A 14,080-nucleotide genomic window follows, 5' to 3' on the forward strand; every position below is an offset into this window, starting at 1 on the left:
TGGAAAAAATAAAGTTAACATTATTATTGCATATCAATAATTTCCCAAAAAGAGTTTTTTAAATGTTGTTTTTATTTTTAGACTATTTACATTATATATACATGAGGGAGATGCTGCAAAGTGACTTTTTAAATGGCTCTCTTTTACAGTCACATTTTTCTCTCTGGAACACATATTTGAACCACATTGTTATAGTACTCTCATTCCTTTTTTTTGAGTTGGAGTCTCACTCTGTCGCCCAGACTGGAGTGCAGTGGCCACTCCCGGTCACCGCAGCCTCGACCTGCTGGGCTCCAACGATCCTTCTGCCTCAGCCTTCCGAGTAGCTGGAACTATAGGTGTGTACTACCACGCCCGGCTAATTTTTGATTTATTGTAGAGATGAGGTCTCGCGCCAAGTTGCCCAGGCGGGTCTCGAACCCACGGGCTCAGGCAATCCACTCTCCTCAGCCTCCCAAGGTGTGGGATTACAGCCTGAGCCACAGAGCCCGGCTCTCTCGTTTCTTAAATATAACATTTTCTGAACTACCCTTAACCTTTCTAGAACACTTATCTAGAATGAATCTATCAGAAGCTTTTAGGAATATTTATATTCTAAAAAAGACTACCAAACCTAAGACAGAATCAAAGTAACTTTAAAATCTTAAAAGACTTCTTTTTTTTTTTTTTATTTGAGTTGAAGTCTCACTCTGTCACCCATGTTCCCGGCACGTTCCTGGCCAACGCAGCCTTGAGCTGCTAGGCTCAGGCGATCCTTCCGCCTCAGCCTTGCAAGTAACTGGAACTACAGGCATGCGCCACCATGCCCGGCTAATTTTTTACTTATTTGTAGAGATGAGGTCTCTACAAGTTGCCCAGGCTGATCTGGAACCCGCAGGCTCAGGTAATCCTCTCCCTGGGCCTCCCAAAGTGCTGGGATTATAGGCGTGAGAAACCACACACAGCCAAGACTTCTCTTAAAATAGAAACTAGACTAGACAAGGTGGTTCATGCCTGTAATCCCAGAAATTTGGGAGGCTGAGGTGGGAGGACTGCTTGAGCCCAGGAGTTCCAGACCAGCCTGGGCAACATAGTAAGACCTCATCTCTACCAAAAAAAAATTTGCTGGATATGGTGACCACACCTGTAGTCCTAGTTACTCAGGACGCTGAGATGGGAGGATCATTTGAGTCAAAGAGATGGAGGCTGCAGTGAGCTGAGATTCCACCACTGCACTCCAACCTGGGAAACGAAATGACACTCTGTCTCAACATAAAGAGGGGCTGGGTGCAGTGGCTCATGTTCATTCCTATAATTCCAGCACTTTGCAAGGCCAAGGTGGGAAGACTACTTGAGCCTAGGAGTTCGAGACCAGCCTGGGTAACATAGCAAGACCTCATCTCTATAAAAAGAAAAAAATAAAATAAAGCCACACTTGCCTCTGAGCATCGGCCCCCCCTTCCAATCTAAGAAAAGTGAATAATTAACTTTACTTCTTTCTGAAAAATAAATAAATAAATAAGCCAGGCACAGTGGCATGTGCCTATAGTCTCAGCTACTTGGGAGGGTGAGGTGAGAGGATCACTTCAGCCCAGGAGGTCAAAGCTATGGTGAGCTGTGATTATGCTACTGCATTCCAGCCTGGGAAACAGTGAGAATCCAACTAAAAAAAAAAAAAAAAAAAAGTACACTTTGTATTGGAGATAAAACAACTTATCTCCAAACTTAACAAAAGTGAACTTGCTCGGTATTACAAATCTATACTACAATTCTATAATGAGAAGATTAGGAAACTCTCCTCCAAAAAAAAAAAATTTAAGAGATGGTGCTACTGTGCCCGTCTAATTTTTTATTTTTTGGTAGAGACAAGGTCTTAATATGTTGTTACCCAGGCTGGTCTGAAACTCCTGGCCTCAAGCGATCCTCCCAATTAGGCTTCCCAAAGCGCTGGATTACAGGCATGAGCCACTGTGCACTAGGCCCCAGATTTTAAGTAAACAAACAAAAAAGGCTGCTTAAATCTTTATATCCATGAAAACTCAGTTGGTAAATATAATTTCCTGATTTGGTTGACTCTTTCCCAAACTATTTTCTTTAGCATTAAGATACTCCGCCGATATTCAAGATTAAACATTTACCTGACCCCTTTCTTAAAAAAAGCAATAACGATCAAGTCAAAATTAGATACATTTCCTTTTTTAACAACATCGGGTTTAGCCACAACAGATTTTCAGGGAACCTATGTAATATTCTCCAGTAGCAAGCACAAAATACCAGTTTCTAAAATTATATGGCCACTGCTTATGGTAATAAGTTACATCATTTGTAAGTTTTTTTTTTTTGAGTCGGAGTCTCACTCTGTCGCCCAAACTGGAGTGCAGTGGCCGCTCCCAGCCACCGCAGCCTTTACCGTTGGGCTCCGGCGATCCTTTCGCCTCAGCCTTCCAAGGAGCCGGAATTACAGGCATTCGCTACCATGCCCGGCTGATTTTTTGATTTATTGTAGAGATGAGATCTTGCTGCCCAGGCGGGTCTCGAACCCGTGGGCTCAGGCAATCCACTCACCTCAGCCTCCCAAAGAAAGGCGCGGGATTACAGGCTGAGCCACCGAGCCCGGCTAAGTTTTGTTTGTTGTTTGAGTTGAGGTCTCCCGCCTCAGCCTCCCAAGTAGCTGGAACTACAGGTGCCTGCCACCACACCTGGCTAATTTTTAATTTTTCTGTAGAGACAAGGTCTTGCTACATTACCCAGGCTGGTCTCAAACTCCTAGGCTCAAGCAATCTTCCCACCTCGGCATTCCAAAGTACTAAGATTACAGGTGTGAGCCACCACACAATACCTGACTGTCATTTATAATTTTTAAAGAATTAAGAAAAGCTCATTTTAAAAAGACAGAAAACACACATAAGAACATGAAACTAAGAAATTGTACATGGAGACTATAAGCTACAGTATAAAACAAATTAATAAGTTTGTCTTAAACAATTTTTTAAAAAGAGCCAAATTAGTTTTGTTAAAAAATCTTCACTATCGGCCGGGCTCAGTGGCTCAGCCTGTAATCCCGTGCTTTGGGAGGCCGTGGTGAGTGGACTGCCTGAGCCCGCAGGTTCGAGACCCAGCTAGGCAACTTGACAAGACCTCATCTCTACAATAAAATCAAAAAATTAGCCAGGCATGGTAGCGCACGCCTGTAGTTCCAGCTACTTGGAAGGCTGAGGCAGAAGAATCGCCGGAGCCCAGCAGGTCGAGGCTGCAGTAGAGCGGCCACTGCACTCCAGTCTGGGCAAGAGAGTGAGACTCCAACTCAAAAAAAAAGCAACTTCACTATCACTAAAAAATTAATCAACATATACTATATTCTAAGTTTTGGTTTTTTTTTAAAAAAGATGTAGGGTAGCTGAGGCTGAGGTGAATGGATTGCTTGAACCCGTGGGTTCGAGACCCGCCTGGGCAGCGAGACCTCATCTCTACAATAAATCAAAAAATCAGCCGGGTATGGTAGCGCGTGCCTGTAATTCCGGCTACTCGGAAGGCTGAGGCGGAAGGATCGCCGGAGGACAGCAGGTCGAGGCTGCAGTGGCCGGGAGCGGCCACTGCACTCCAGTCTGGGTGACAGAGTGAGACTTCAACTCAAAAAAAAAAAAAAGATGTAGGGTACAGTTCAGGGTTAAGTATACAAATAGTCATTACGCAAGTACCCTTGTTGATAAGGTGTGCCTCCCCCCTCTAAATTCTTTTTTTTTTTGAGTTGGAGTCTCACTCTGTACAGGAATTACAGGCCCAGCTGATTTTTTGATTTATTGTAGCGATGAGGTCTCGCTGCCCAGGCGGGTCTTGAACCTGCAGGCTCAGGCAATCCATTCACCTCAGCCTCCCAAAGGCAAGGGATTACAGGCTGAGCCACCGAGCCCGGCTTAAGTTCTTAAGAGAGAATGAATTACCCAAATTAATACAAGGTTTCCTGAATATTTGGTCTCCTTTTTTTGTTTTGAGTTGGAGTCTCACTCTGTCATTCAGACTGGAGTGCAGTGCAGTGGCCGCTCCCGGCTTATTTTTTATTTATTGTAGAGGTGAGGTCTCGCCAAGTTGCCTGGGCAGGTCACGAAGGTTTCCTTTCAATATTTGACAATTTATACAATAAGTACTGACAGTTCTCATTGGTTCCCTGAAGAATGTAATCCCAGTATATTAATGGCTTCAGATTTTACATTTGAGAGCAATGTGATATAGTGGAGGAAATATATATATGAGACTACGAGAAAAGAGAGTAGGGTTCTCACCCCAACTATTAACTACATATATGTATTTTTAAGTTGGAGTCTTATTCTAACACCCAGGCTGGAGTGCAGTAGCACACTCCCGACCACCGCAGCCTTGACCCGCTGGGCTCAGACACTACATCTAGCTGGCACTACAGGCACGAGCGATCACACCCAGTCAATTTTTATTTATTGTAGAGACAAGGTCTGCCAAGTTGCCTGGGCAGGTCTCAAACCCGCAGGCTCAGGCAATCCTCTCTCCTTGGCCTCCCAAAGTGCTGGGATTACATACAGGCTTGAGCCACCACACCCAAGCTAACTATATGTTTCTTAAAGGCACGGTTCTAGGAATTTATGCATATGGGGGAACAGATCAAAGATTCTTAGCCTCATGGAATTTACTGACAATTTTCAGTTTCCTGATCCATGAAAAGGCTGTCCTACTCTAAAACAGTTTTCAGTAATTCCACAAGAAACTCCATAATTTCCAAAGCAACATCAATTACACAAAGAGTAAATATCATTAGTACACTAAAACTCAATGAATTCTCTCAATACCCCTTCTTTCCAGAAGGGACTGCATTCAACCTTTATTAGCTAGGTTATCAACACAAATGCAATGATTAATTTTAATACCAGCTTTTGAAATTGTCCTAATAATCAACAGCAAAAGATTGCTATACTCAACCTGTAATCCCAGCACTTTGGGAGGCTGAGGTGAGTGGATTGCCTGAGCCCGTAGGTTCGAGACCAGCCCGGGCAACTTGGCGAGACCTCGCCTCTACACTAAGTAAAAAGTTAGCCGGGTGTGGTAGCACGCTCCTGTACTTCTGGTTACTTGGAAGGCTGAGGCAGAAGGATAGCCGAAGCCCAGCAGGTCGACATTGGGGTGGCCGTGAGTGTGCCACTGTACTCCACCTGGGCGACAGAGTGAGACTCTGACTTAAAAAAAAGAAAAGAATTGCTACAGTTTTCATACAAGTCATCCTACTACAAAAACAATCCTCTCTTGAGTCATTCTTAAGACAACTACACTCCACTAATGAAAATAGCACGTTCAAATTTTGCATCTAATCCCTCTATGCCCAGTTAACTCCTAGAGCTAGAAGATCATGTTTGAGGCCAGGCACTGTAGTTCACATCTGTAATCCCAGCACTTTGGGAGACTGAGGCAGGAGGATCGCTTGAGCTCAGGCAGTGAGCTGTGATCACACCACAGCACGCCAACCAGGCCAAAAGAGCAAAATCCTGCCTCTAAAAAATAATAATAACAAAGTAAAATATGTATGATTAAAAAAAAAATCACGGCCAGGTTCGGTGACTCAGCCTGTAATCCCACGCTTTGGGAGGCCAAGGTGAGTGGATTGCCTGAGCCCGTGGGTTCGAGATCCGCCTGGGGCAACTTGGTGAGACCTCATCTCCACAATAAATCAAAAAATTAGCCGGGCATGGTAGCGCGCACCTGTAGTTCCAGCTACTTGGAAGGCTGAGGCGGAAGGATCGCCGGAGCCCAGTAGGTCGAGGCTGCAGTGGCCGGGAGCAGCCACTGCACTCCAGTCTGGGCGACAGAGTGAGACTCCAACTCAAAAAAACAAATAAAAGGCCTAAGAGATGAATATTAAAGTTTGGTTGGCAACCTATAACAGTAGAGACAATACATGTCTGCATTTTTTTCTTACATTATAAAGATTTGAAATCATTTTTCTTTTGAATTCAGGTAAGTAATAAATGTATCCATTACAATCACCAAATTATCTGGAATAGCACAGTAAAATTAGCACTTATATTACCTTTTTATAGCAAAAGTTTATTAACAATTTACTAATTTGGTCATTGGGGCTTTCATTAAGTTCTGGCCAGGTCATGTGTTCATTGAGCTATGGTCGGGCCATGTTTTCCTAAGCTTTGGTCCCCTCCCCTACCTTGGGGAGGTGAATCACTTCTCTCCCTCTCTAATTTACTTTCTTTTTTTTCTTTTTTTTGAGTTGGAGTCTCACTCTGTTGCCCAAGCTGGACTGCAGTGGCATGCCCACGGCCACCACTGCCTCGACCTGTTGGGCTCAGGTGATCCTTCCGCCTCAGCCTTCCAAGTAGCTGGAACTACAGGCATGCGCCACCATGCCTAGCTAATTTTTTTATTTTTTGTAGAGATGAGGTCTCACCAAGTTTCCCAGTCTGGTCTCAAACCTGTGTACTCAGGCAATCCTCTCACCTTGGCCTCCCAAAGTGCTGTGATTATAGGCATGAGCTACCACGCCCGGCCTCTAATTTACTTTCTAAATAAACTATATTTTCCAATCTAAAAAAATCAACCCATTGGAGCTTATATTTTGATGAAAACATTAGTCTCCTTTCGTGTCCTATTTCACTGATTGGGAATATTTCAAGTATGCCAAAATGAAGAATACCAAAAAAGTTAAATAATATGGCTGGGAGCAGTGGCTCATGCCTTTACTCCCAGCACCCTGGGAGGCAGAAGCAAGAGGATAGCCTGAGCCCACGAGTTTGAGACCAGCCTGGGAAACTTGACAAGTCCTCATTTCTTCAATAAATAAATAAAAAATTAGCCAGGTGTGGTGGTGCATGCCTGTAGTTCCAGTTACTTGGAAGACTGAGGCTGAAAGAGCGCCTGAGTCCAGCAGGTTAGGGCTGCAGTGGCCATGAATGTGCTACTGCACTCCAGCCTGGATGACAGAGTGAGATTCCGACTCAAAAAATAAAAATAAATGACAAGCCGGGCTCGGTGGCTCAGCCTGTAATCCCGCGCCTTTGGGAGGCTGAGGTGAGTGGATTGCCTGGCCCGCGGGTTCGAGACCCGCCTGGGCAACAAGACCTCATCTCTACAATAAAAGCAAAAAATTAGCTGGGCGTGGTAGTGCGTGCCTGTAATTCCGGCTACTCGGAAGGCTGAGGTGGAAGGATCGCCAGAGCCCAGCAGGTCGAGGCTGCGGTGGCCGGGAGCGGCCACTGCACTCCAGTCTGGGCGACAGAGTGAGACTCCAACTCAAAAAAAAATAAATAAATAAATAAATGACAGTAGTAGATATTAAGGCTACCTCATTCACAATTACTGATATCTCCATACTTCAACATACTAAATGTAGTATGTAACTCAGAATCATATGTCATACGTCTCATATCCATTAAAATAAGTTAAAACTAAAGGTAAAACTTCAGATTTAACAATCACCCAGCTAGTCAAAGATAAATTTAAATTGCTAAAATGACAATAATAAACAAAAACAGTTAATGGTTTTAATATATCCAAAGACATACATCAAAAATAGACAGAAACCCACAAAACAGGAGGAACAATTTACAAATTATATATCTGATTTTTAAAAACTTCTTAGAACTCGATAAAAAGCACAAACAATTCAATTTTTTAAATGGGCTTTATTAGTGTTGGTGCACACCTGTAGTTCCAGCTACTTGGAAGGCCAAAGTAGAAGGATCACCTGAGCCCAGCAGGTTGAAGCTGCGGTGGCAGTGAGTGTGCCACTGCATTCTAGCCTGGGCAACAGAGTGAGACTCCAACTCAAAAAACATAAATTAAAAAATAAGTGGGCTTTTACATCCATTGGAGTACAGAAAATAAATAAACAAAAACTTTAAAGGGGCAAAGGGTATAAACAGACATTTATCCAGAGAAGATATACAAATGACCAATAAGCACATGAAAAGATGTTCAATTTAGTCATCATTGGTCATTAAGGAAATAAAAATCAAAACCACAATGAGATACCACTTCACATCCACTAGGGTGGCTAAAATAAAAAAGACAATAACAAGTAATGATGTGAATGAGAAGAAATCTGAGCCCTCATACACTTCTGGTAAGATCATCAAACAATACAGCCATGGCCAGGCGCAGTGGTGCACACCTATAATCCCAGCACTGTGGGAGGATGAGGTAAGAGGACTGCCTGAGCCCACCAGTTTGAGACCAGCCTGGGCAACTTAGCGAGACCACGTCTCTACAATAAATCAAAATGTTAGTCGGTCATGGTGGTGCACCCTTGGGCCTACTTGGAGGCACAAGAGGAGGAAAGGAAAAACAGGAGGGCAGGAAGATTTATAATAGTTTGCAGATTTGCATTATCTCTCTGTCCCCCCAAAAATTATTTGGTTGCTATGTAACCTTGGCACTAGGAAAGATTCGCCATAATGTAAAATCCCTAAGTCATATAGAAAAAGACTACATAAATCAAATCACATAAAAATTACAACACCTATAGAGCAAAATATAAAATCAAAAAACAAATGGAGAAAAAATACTTGCAACACCTGAGAACTAAATGATTTTCTAAACATACATAGACGTCTTACAAATTAAGAAACACAGATACCCAAATGAAAAACAGCCAGATACTTGAATAGGATATTTTCTAAAAACACATACCCGCACACAAATGATAAACAAAACAGGCACACTCAAAAAAGCTGCTCAATTTCACTCAAAATCTTGAAAATCTTAGATTTTTAAAACGACACCACGTAATACAACTTAAAATTTAGAATACTTAAGTTTCAGACAAAATATAGAAAAACAGGTACTTTCATGAAACTGTTTGCAGAGATATAAATTAGAGAAATGTCTTAGGAAGACAATTTAACAGCATCTATTAAAAACTAAGTACACAGGCCGGGCTTGGTGGCGCAGCCTGTAATCCCAGCACTTTGGGAGGCCGAGGTGAGTGAACTGCTTGAGCCCACGGGTTCGAGACCCGCCTGGGCAGCAAGATCTCATCTCTACAATAAATCAAAAATTAGCTGGGTGTGGTAGCACGCGCCTGTAGTTCCAGCTACTTGGAAGGCTGAGGCGGAAGGATCACCAGAGCCCAGCAGGTCGAGGCTGAGGTGGCTGTGAGTGGCCACTGCATTCCAGTCTGGGTGACAGAGTGAAACTCCGACTCAAAAAAAAACAAAACAAAAAACTAAGTACACAAACCTAGAAATTCCATTCACAGAAATTATCATACATATATAATTGCACAAGTCTAGCTGGGCTCAGTGGCTCTGCCTGTAATCCCACGCTTTGGGAGGCTGAGGTAAGTGGATTGCCTGAACCCGCGGGTTTGAGACCCACCTGGGCAACTTGGCGAGACCTCAACTCTACAATAAATTTTAAAAAAAAATCAGCCGGGCATGGTAGCGCGTGCCTGTAATTCCGGCTACTCGGAAGGCTGAGGAGGAAGGATCGCTGGAGCCCAGTGGGTCGAGGCTGCAGTGGCCAGGAGTGGCCACTGCACTCCAGTTTGGGCAACAGAGTGAGACTCCAACTCAGAAAACAATAAAAAACTGCACACGTCTGCAAACTACAAAACTGCATACTAAAGCACTGCTTACAGCTAAAAAAAAAAAAAAAAGCAACCAATCTTCTACCTGCTGCCTGACTATTCTAGGTACCCTACGTAGGTAGATCGTACAATATTTGCCCTTTAGTGACTGGCTTATTTCATTTAGCATGATGTCTTCAAATGTTGTAGCACGCATCAAAATTTCCTTCCTTTCCAAGGCTGAGTAATACTCCATTGTACGTTTTCTGTTTACTAAACACGTGATACACACAGTCTGTTTATTCATTCATTGGTCATAGACACTAGGGCTGTTTCTACCTTTCGGTTACTGTGAGTAATGCTGCTAGAAATGTAGTACGTTACTACTACAGGAACTATTTACTGATTCTAATTAGAAAGGGTTTTTTAAAGACTTCAAGACTGAGAATAAGCTTAACTTAACCAATAAAACTATACTCCTTATCTGCTTATTGAATCCATCGTGAGTGCCTAGTTTTCTGAACATGAAAACAATAACTACAACTCTTGGGAAATGGCATCTGTTTTCAGTAAAGCCTTGAATATGAATGTTCTTTGGAACGATTACAGGCACCCATAACTTCAGTGGAGGGAAAAATTATTTACATATATTCATGGCACACAATTTACACAAATCTAATGGGAAAGTATTTACTAAGTAAAATTAACTTTAACAAAATGGTAGTACTCAACTAACAAGATTGTCCAATTATAAAGAAGGAAAATTTCAAAGATTTTATGTGTGTTTTTTCTTTTATTTTTGTAGTTGTTTTGAGACAGGCTCTCACTCTCACCCAGGCTGAAGAACAGTGATGCAACATAGCTCACTGAAGCCTCAAATTCCTGGGATCAAGTGATTCTCCAGCCTCAGCCTCCCAGGTCACTGGGGCTACAGGTGCGTGCCACCACACCTGGCTAATTATTTTTTTATTTTTATTTTTTATTTATTTATTTATTTATTTATTTTGAGTTGGGGTCTCCCTCTGTCGCCCAGACTGGAGTGCAGTGGCTCACTCCTGGCCACCGCAGCCTCAACCTGCTGGGCTCCGGTGATCCTTCCGCCTCAGCCTTCCAAGTAGCTGGAACTACAGGCGCGTGCTAGCACACCCGGCTAATTTTTTTATTTTATTGTAGAGAGGAGGTCTCGCCAAGTTGCCCAGGTGGGTCTCGAACCCGTGAGCTCAGGCAATTCATTCACCTCAGCCTCCCAAGGCACGGGATTACAGGCTGAGCCACCGAGCCCGGCTTATTTTATTTTTTTAAGAGATGAGGTCTGGCTATGTTGCCTAGGATGGTCTTGAAATCCTGGTCTCAACAGATTCCTCTGCCTCAGCTTCCAGAATTGATGGAATTACAGATACAAGCTACTGATTCTATGACCTTTAGATCCTACTGGTTAGATCAAATGAAGTCTGAATCTTTCAGACAAACTTAGAAAGAATTCATAATGTGATCCCTCCCCAGAGAACGAACAGGAGTCTATACTGCAAGAATCAAAAAACAAAGCATGGGGGTGGGGGGGCACATGCCTGTAGTCCTAGCTACGAGGGAAGCTAAGGTAGGGGGATCCTTGAGCCCAAAAGTTCAAGACCAGCATGGAAAAATAGTGAGACCCTGTTACTAATTTAAAAAAAAAAGAAGCCGGGCTCTGTGGCTCAGCCTGTAATCCCGTGCTTTGGGAGGCTGAGGTGAGTGGATTGCCTGAGCCCACGGGTTCGAGACCCGCCTGGGCAACTTGGCGAGACCTCATCTCTACAATAAATCCAAAAATCAGCTGGGCGTGGCAGCGCACGCCTGTAGTTCCAGCTACTTGGAAGGCTGAGGAGGAAGGATCGCCGGAGCCCAGCAGGTCAAGGCTGCGGTGGCCGGGAGCGGCCACTGCATTCCAGTCTGGGTGACAGAGTGAGACTCCAACTCAAAAAAAAAAAAAAAAGAATGGAAGAAAAAGACAGGGAGAAAAAGGATAAAAATATATAGTATAGGACTACAGATAATCATGATGACCATTAAATCAATGTTTAGGGTCAGGTACAGTGGCTCATGCTTAATCCCAGCTACTTAGGAGGCTGAGGTGGAAGGATTACCTGAGCCCAGGAGGTGAAGGCTGCAGTGAACTGTGATCATGCCACTGCACTCCAGCCTGGGTAACAAAAAAATAAATAAAAGTTAACATTTGTTCTCACAATAATTAATGAATAACTTCATAAATGTGTCTGATTTGCATAGAACTTTTCTGGGAAGAGCTCAAGTATGGGCTGTAAATAAAATGGTAATGATCAACACTAACTGTTTCTTAAAGTAATGACAATGAATAAAGTCATTAGATAAAGAAAAAAAGTGCAGAGCAAGCTGATCAAAAAGAGAAGGCTGGGCCAGGCTCGGCAGTTCAGCCTGTAATCCCAGCACTCTGGGAGGCCAAGGTGAGAGGACTGCCTAAGCCCGGGGGGTTTGAGACCAGCCTGGGCAACTTGATCAGACCCCATCTCTACAGTAAATCACAAAAACTAGCCTGGCGTGGTGGTGTGCATCTGTAGTTCCAGCTACTTGGAAGGCTGAGGCGGAAGGATCACCTAAATCCATCAGGTCGATGCTGTGGTGGCCATAAGCAGGCCACTGCACTCCAGCCTGGACAACAAAAGTGAGACTCTAACTCAAAAAAAATAAATAAAGGAAGGCTGCAAAGAAGAAAATTTAAGTAGCAGAAGCCATAAGACTAAATCATAAGCTAGCAAAACTCCACATTAAGAGTGTCTGGTAGGGCCGGGTATGGTGGCTCAAGCCTGTAATCCCAGCACTTTGAGAGGCCAAGGTAAAAGGATTGCCTGAGTCCAGGGATTCGAGACCAGCCTGGGCAACTTGGTGAGACATCGTCTCTACAATAAATTTTTAAAAATTAGCTGGGCATGGAGGCACGTGTCTGTAGTTCCAGCAACTTGGAAGGCTGAGGTGGAAGGATCTCCTGAGTCCAGCAGGTCGAGGATACAGTGGCCATGAACATGCCAGTGCACTCCAGCCTGGGTGAGACTCGGACTCAAAAAAACAAAAACAAAAAAGTGTCTGGTGGGAATGCAAAGGAGTCTTTGAAAATGTGTTTTTCCCTTCCTTGGCACTGCCTACAGAGGTGGCAGTCATCTACCCGGCATCATGGCTGCCCTCAGACCCCTGGTGAAGCCTAAGATCATCAAAAAGAGGACCAAGAAGTTCATCTGGCACCAGTCAGACCGCTACATCAAGATTAAAGCATAACTGGCAGAAACCCAGAGGTACTGACAATAGGGTGTGTAGAAGATTCAAGGGCCAAATCTTGACGCCCAACACTGGCTATGAGAGCAACAAAAAAACAAAGCACATGCTGCCCAGTGACTTTCGGAAGTTCCTGGTCAACAATGTCAAGGAAATGCTGCTGATGTGCAACACATCTTATTGTGCTGAGATTGCTCACAATGTTTCCTCCAAGAACTGCACAACCATTTGTAGAAAAAGCAGCCCAGCTGGCCATCAGAATCATTAATCCTAATGCCAGGCTTCACGGTGAAGAAAATGAATAGACAGTTCATATGCATGTTTTATCTGCGTTTAAATAAAACCATACAGGGGTTCAAGACCAGCCTGGTCAACTTGGTGAGACCTCGTCTCTACAATAAATCAAAAAATAAGCGGGGCGCGATAGCATGTCCCTGTAGTTCCGGCTAGTTGGAAGGCTAAGGCGGAAGGATCACCTGAGCCCAGCAGGTCGAGATTGCGGAGGCCATAAGCATGCCACTGCACTCCAGCATGGGCAAGAGTGAGACTCCAACTCAAAAAGAAAAAAACCATAAAAACTGGAAAAAAGAAAATGTGCTTCTGCCAGGCACTATAGTACTGTAGTTCATTCCTATAATCCCAGCACTTCGAGAGGCCAAAACAGGAGAATCACTTGAGCCCAGGAGTTAAGACCAGCCTACACAATATAGCAAGACCTTGCCTCTACAAAAAAATTTTAAAAATTAGCTGGGCATGGTGGTGTGCGTCTGTTCCCAGCTGCCCAGGAGGCTGAAATGTAAGAATCCCCTAAGCTCAGGAGGCAGAGGCTGCAGTAAACCATGATCATGCCATTGAACTCCAGCCTGGGTAACAGTGAAACCTCAACTCAAAACAGAAAGAGAGGAGATAGGAGGGGAGAGAAAACAAAAATGTGCTTCCCATCTGGCTTCCTAGGACTGTTATAGTACAATTGCTGACAAGGAAATTAACTTTTATCCTACAATTTATTTTTTAATAAGATAATTTTTTAAACCTCGGGAACTTTATAAATATTTCTAACATTTCACTTAACTAGTGACTTTTATGCTAATTTTGTAACACGCGTTTAGCTAGAACAGAATCAAGACAAGTGTGACCCTACCTTTTGGTAACATTCATAAACTGTATATTCTTTTCATATATTTCTATAAGTGGTTTTGTAAAATCTTTGAACACTGCCAGATTAAGGAAATAAGATTATTTCTTCTTCATCAATTTTCCTTCTTTTCTTTTTTCTTTTTC

The 14,080-nt window shown here is 43.4% G+C and overlaps 1 pseudogene; it reads left to right on the forward strand.

Annotated features, from left to right (window-relative positions):
* Positions 1-12,694: 12,694 nt before the first annotated feature.
* LOC110596695 lies at positions 12,695-13,175 on the forward strand (annotated as a pseudogene).
* The last annotated feature ends 905 nt before the right edge of the window (positions 13,176-14,080 follow it).

This window comes from Carlito syrichta, unplaced genomic scaffold (genome assembly GCF_000164805.1).
Source record: "Carlito syrichta isolate Samal-C Ts95f unplaced genomic scaffold, Tarsius_syrichta-2.0.1 Scaffold312286, whole genome shotgun sequence".
Classification (NCBI taxonomy): domain Eukaryota; kingdom Metazoa; phylum Chordata; class Mammalia; order Primates; family Tarsiidae; genus Carlito; species Carlito syrichta.